The sequence below is a fragment of the Crinia signifera genome, chromosome 1, assembly GCF_055691185.1.
Source record: "Crinia signifera chromosome 1, ASM5569118v1, whole genome shotgun sequence".
Taxonomy (NCBI): domain Eukaryota; kingdom Metazoa; phylum Chordata; class Amphibia; order Anura; family Myobatrachidae; genus Crinia; species Crinia signifera.
The window spans coordinates 112491782-112498075 of NC_139217.1; positions in this window are offsets into that span (position 1 = coordinate 112491782).

The window sequence follows — 6294 nt, forward strand, 5'->3', positions numbered from 1 at the left end:
TGCTCTGTTGTTCTATGTGCAGGAACTGATATATATCCATGATAAGTAACAGAACATATGGACTAATCAACATGTTTCCAAAAATCACGTCAAAACACTGTTATATTATTATTATTATTATTATTATTATTATTATTATGTTTATGTTTCATAATATGTGTTATGTGCATTGAGTTTCCATCTTTCAGCACTATTACAAATGTTCCCTATTTCTACAGGAATACAGATTGAGGCTTGTTTTCCAAAGTACAATGTACGTAGTTGCAAATCACTTTTCTTGTCATGGAAACAATTAAATGGCAATAATATAGTTTACAATGGCTTGTTATGTAATGGGTAATTAAAAACAAATGTGTGTTAGCTACACTATTTGACTGGCTTTTCTATCCCTTTTCCCCACGCATTGTTAAGAGCAGATGTGCCATTCATTGTGTGCTGACACCAAGCAGATACATACAGCTATAAAATAGGTTTTTGAGATAAACCCCCAAACTGCACTGTCTATCTGATTACTGATGGAACTGATTATGCTACCTACACGGTCATATTTGTAGAGGATATTAAAGGAAATCACAAGCCCCATACATCAGAATTCTTATGCGCTGTCACCAGTTTTTATCAGTGAATTATGACCAGTCCAATCGTTCTGTACAAATCATTTGGAAATTCTGTTTGCACATTAAGGTTGCTGATGCAGAATGGAGCATATGCCAGTTTGTAGATCATATCTTCCGTGTTTTCACACTGTGCATGCTCCGGAACCAAGCTTTTGCAAGTACCGGTGATGCACTTGCAAACCTGGGCTGTGCTGGAGGCTTTTCCACATAGTCAATGTTTGGCGTGGGCATGTGGGCACTAACTTGCAGGCTATAAAGAGTTGCCTGAAGCATAAATATCCATGTTTTCAGATTCAGAGTCAGTTGTACTTTGCAAAACTTCACAAAAGTACAGCTGGCAGTGATAGTCTGCAGGGGCTGCCCAGTTCAAGGCAAGGCTGCCCCACTCACCGGGTCCCTCTGTGCGAATGCTTCACTACAGAGCAAAGTGCTCGAACATGACTAGCAACCCAGGCATGTGAGGGTCGCATCGGTTGCGTGTGTAGTCCCCCGGAGTGGCCCGGACATGCCTGCATTTTCGGACCGCACCCAGAAAATTCTCAGACCCGGCCTCCAATGATCCACCGCCTCCCCTATTGCCTTCCCCATTGTGTCATTGCCGCCACAGTTGCAATGTAAACTGCACCCGTCAATTGCAGTTTAAGGGGGGTATTTAATCTCCCACAGCCATCTTCCGACGGGGCAGATGGCTGCGGGGCCCTATTAAATGCTGTCTTCCCCGGCAGCATTGAACAAGGAATCTCGGCAGAACAAGCCCGACTTCACAAGCAGTTGGGCTCGTTCTGCCAAGAGTGGCCTGGAATTGACGAGCTCCCGGACGCAGCTCGCCGATTCCCGGGTGCAGCTCATGGCCACGCCTCCTTCTAGTCCGAGGCAGGTGGGACATTGAATCCCACCTGAAGATTCTCCGTCGAGCAGACTGAGAATGGGACAGGGTCACGGCTGTCGGGCCAGCATTGTGCACATCCCTGAAAATCTTGATAATTTTGGAGATCTCCATCTTTCAATAAGGCCCAAAGTCTGATGGTAAAATTGCACCTATCACAGAGCTTGTGAAAGCACAATGTTATGAATCACTGGCGTTGTTAGAGCACTGGTTCATTATTATTATTATTATGGTGATGGTGTGCTGACAAAACTGGAGAGAATGAGCCTGATTCAACAAGGCATGTACGATTTTCACACTTCTGCACATCCGTGAAGTGCCAAAATGCGTTCACATCCTTGAAAGAAGCGATCACAGTTTGATTGACAATGGGGGGTGGTGGCAGGGACTTAATGCTGCATTAGCGGGGACATAGGTGTCGCGCACCACCGCTGTCAAAGGGGTGTGCCTAGCATCACCTACTAGGCATGTCTAACACCACCCATTGGGTGGTTCTAACACTGCCAATCAGGCATGTCTACCACCATCTATTGGCACTCGCTATAATATAAAACGTCTCCCAGCCACGCAATAATCTCCTGCCTATTTCAGTTTTAATCTTCTAATTACTCTGTGTAACAGTACATTCAAGTAAAGTCAAAAGCATATATGGATGACGCAGGTATGAAACATATGACATATAAAATATGACAATGGTACAAGTAACAATACAAAATATACAATGCAAAACAATTGATTGCTGGGTGCTTCTTTTAATGGATATGTAGAAAAGAATAATATTGATGGCGCTTGACTCCGATGTCGATGGATCGATTGGGGGAAAAAAATGTATAGAACAGTATATCAATTTTCTATATTCAAAACCGTCACTAGATTATCCACAACAGAAGATGGTGAGGATGCGTACTTTTTACTCACAATTGGAGTGGTATATGGACTCCTATCTGAGTTTCTTTCGGCCGGAATCTGAAGTTTTTATATGTATCCCCGTCATGATGTCCCTCAGTATGGATTTTGTACAAATAAATGGATAAAAAGAACCATAAGTTTTTATACTTATTGTAACAAGCCACCAGTTAGGAGGATATCGGGAACCAGTTATGCGTACCAGACTTACTAGGAAGCATGCATTAAACTGTGTATAGCGGTTTCTTTTAATATACCAGGATCACCAGGGGTGTGGAGGTCTGTGTATTTTGTTTTATGCGTACCGTACTTACGGTGCATAAAACGGTGGTACTCCTATCTGGGTATCTTTAAATAAACGATCTCCTCTGTAAGCTCCCACAGACTGACTCAGGATCATGAGCAGTGCATGCAAACAGAAGGTGGAGGCCGTCTTAGTATAAGAAAGTGCTTTAATGGTACAACAGCCAGAATTAAAAACAAATGGAAAAAATAAAAATACCTGAAAGATGACCTTATAAGAATAAGGACATCATAGAAAGAATTGTAGGGCTCAGTCACTCTGTCTTCCAACGCGTTTCGACAGCCTCTGCTGTCTTTTTCGAGGCTACAGAGTGACTGACACTGTGCCTGGATTTATACTATCCAGGGTGAGTGATTACCAGAGTCTGTATGACGCACTTCCGGTTTAGGCTATCGGCACCAATTTGATATTTCTAGATGGATTGAAATAAACTGATAGTGCTGGTTCGCATCCGAATCGCCATCAATATTGTGGCAGCAGGGACTCTGTATTTGCGCCTTGGGACTTTTCTATTCTATTTTTTGAGCTTCTTTTAATGGAGTACAGTTCTAAAAAGCAAAAATCTTTGGTAAAAGTTATTGCTGGTTTTGCTAGTGGCAGGGAGGAGTTCATAAGGGAGGGCACAGCATTAGGGGGTGCCTGTGCACCCCTAACTCTCAATATGCGCACGCCTATGAGCGGGGCGCAATCCAGACAAAGCAAGCCAAAAAATGGCTGCAGGGACTACACTTATGGTAGCAGTCGCAGCAGTTTCAGGCCACAACAAGGGCTGCTTTGCCCTGCGCTGGATGGCTTCCAGGAGGTGAGAGACTGCAGTTGCTGTTTTTTATTTTTTAGCAAAATTGCAACTGAACCTGAATCAAGCCCAATGTTGATTTGGACATAAGCATAGATAAGTGTTTTGGAGATGTGCATAAAAAATAGAATGGCGCTACAGCCCAAATGTCCAATTCTATTTTGAATCACCTATATTTAACAAAAGTGATAAAATTGAGAGTGATAGATAACCAACCAATCAGCTCCTGTCTGACATTTTTCAAACACAGCCTGTTTATCACTCTCCATTTTATCACTTTTGAAGCTTAGTGCATCTGGCCCTATGTGTGTAATTGATGCAGTGACCGAAATACCGGTGTATTAAATCTAAAGAGTATCACCTATTCCCCAGCAAAGTTTTATACTTTCTAATTTCTCTTTTTTGGAGATGTAACTTTTGCCCCTAGTATAGAGAATGTGCCAGTGCACCTGGTTACTATAAGAAGCAGTTGCAAACCATGACCCCATGCAGCTGCAATTGAAATTGCAGTTTTCTTAGGAACTGCTAGTGTTAGAAAGCACAGCTGCCACCCAGAAAAGAAGACAGATGCCCACTGGAGGTATCTCAAACTCATTTACAACTACGTGCATATTTGCATCCTATATACCAGCGGTAGGCAACTGGCAGACCGCAAAGGATAGGGATGCGGACTGCCTACAAACTCCTGAAACTAGCAGCGGCTACAGCAGTCCCAGGAATGGATTGCAGCTAATGCGTGGGTGACATCAGCGTGCACCTGCGTGCAGCTAGTGAGGAGCTCAGTTGGTCCCATGTGGTGAAGCTGCCCCAGCACTGGCGAGATGTCTGTGCGACAGCAGGAAGGCCCAGCTGGAGCAGCAGGAGGGCGCAGTGACGGCAGGAGGGCCCAGCAGGACCAGTGGCAGACAGAGGGAGCAATGAGGGCCCAGCGGGAGCAGCGGCGTCAGGAGGGCACAGTGACAGCAAGAGGGCCCAGCAGGAGCAGTAGCAGCAGGAGGGAGCAGTGGGGATTGTGACAGCCAACTCTCCATAAAATTTAATATATGATGGGAGTATTGGGTTTTTTAATGGCTGCTATACAGAGGGAGGGGGATGAGGAGGGGGTCTCTTCAAAGTAGTTCTGTAGTTAATCTCAGGTGAATGGGATGGAGTTCTGTGTCCCCTCTGTGCCCCCTTAATAAATATATATATATATATATATATATATATATATATATATAGGCAGGTGTGGTGCGGCACTCTCGGCATAATAAGAAACCCGAAGTCAGCTTGTGGTCAACGTTTCAATTTTATAGGCAAAATTGTCATCAGGATGACAATTTTGTGTTATGATCTCCTGTGCCACGCTGCCTGGCGAGGCACTACGTGACACTGGTTGGTAGGAGATACGATCGGGAAAGGAGGGCAACCTCGCCAACCTGACTCCGTTGCTACCAGATGAAGTTGGCGTGTGAGTGCGGGGCTAAGGCTTCACCAAAAATAGCCGCGTTCGTGAGAGCCTGTTAGTCAGGCTCCCACCTCGATGCCACCTGGTCTTACGATGTGACAACTCGCACGCCAAGGTCAGTGATCAGCAAGGGGAAACACTAACTAAAACCTTCCCCGGGCGAGGATACCAACGGAACTCCCGTATGGGTGAGCAGAGTGCGGTGAGTGCACAACACAATATAAATCCACATGCACAGGCGTAACAATACGCAAGATGTCCCCACAATAATCCCAAGGGTGTGTAACAATACACAGAAGATGTATCAATAACGATATACGGATAGTGGCCTGGGGGTAACCCCCACTTATCTGTGTGCAGCGGCACGAAGACGGCAGGGTCCAAGGAACAGACAGGAGGGAACACAAAGTATGGATGTGGTCTGGATCCTGGAGGTGGACACTGGGACAATGGCAGACAGCAAGCGGACACCGGAACACACTTGGAGACGGAACACAGGCACTAGGAGGCTGGAGACGGCACAGGATACAACACGGGTGATAGGAGACAGGACTGGGAGACTGGAGACGGCACAGGATACAAGGTATGGCGTACTGGATACAAAGGGAGCGCAGGAACACTAAGGTCAGGACCAAAGCTATAACCGGCCCTGAGTGTAACCAGGTGCCGGTTTAAATAGTGCGCCAGACCCCTGCTAATTACCGACAATCCTCCCCTTCCTCCCCGCGGCTGCCAGGCGTCCTCCGTCGCCTAGGCAACCGTTGCGGCAGGGGAGGAAGAGACACAGACGCTGGACGCGCGTGTGCGTCCGGCGAAAGTGAGGCTGCGGTGACGCGACGGCGTCCCCGTCGCCCGGCAACCGCCAGACGGGAGTTAGAGACTGTACGGGCAGCGTCTGCGCTGTCCCCGCAGTCCCTAACAGTACCCCCCCCTTGAGGAGGGGTCACCGAACCCTTAGCACCAGGTTTCCAAGGAAATTTCTTGAAAAATTCAGTTTTTAGTCTGGGCGCATGCAAGGACTTCTCCGGGACCCAAGATCTCTCCTCATCTCCATATCCCTTCCAGTGGACAAGGAACTTAAGCCGACCTCTGACGATCTTGGAGTCCAGGATATGTTCCACCAAATACTCCTTGTGTCCATGCACTATAATGGGTCTTTGAGTACGCGTGGATCTGGATGGGCGATTTCCAAAAGCGGGTTTGAGGAGAGAACAATGGAAGACATTATTAATGCGTAAGGATCTGGGAAGCTGTAACCTGAATGCGACTGGGTTGACTTTTCTAATGATCAGAAATGGACCAATGAATCTGGGACCCAGTTTAGGACATTGCTGTCGG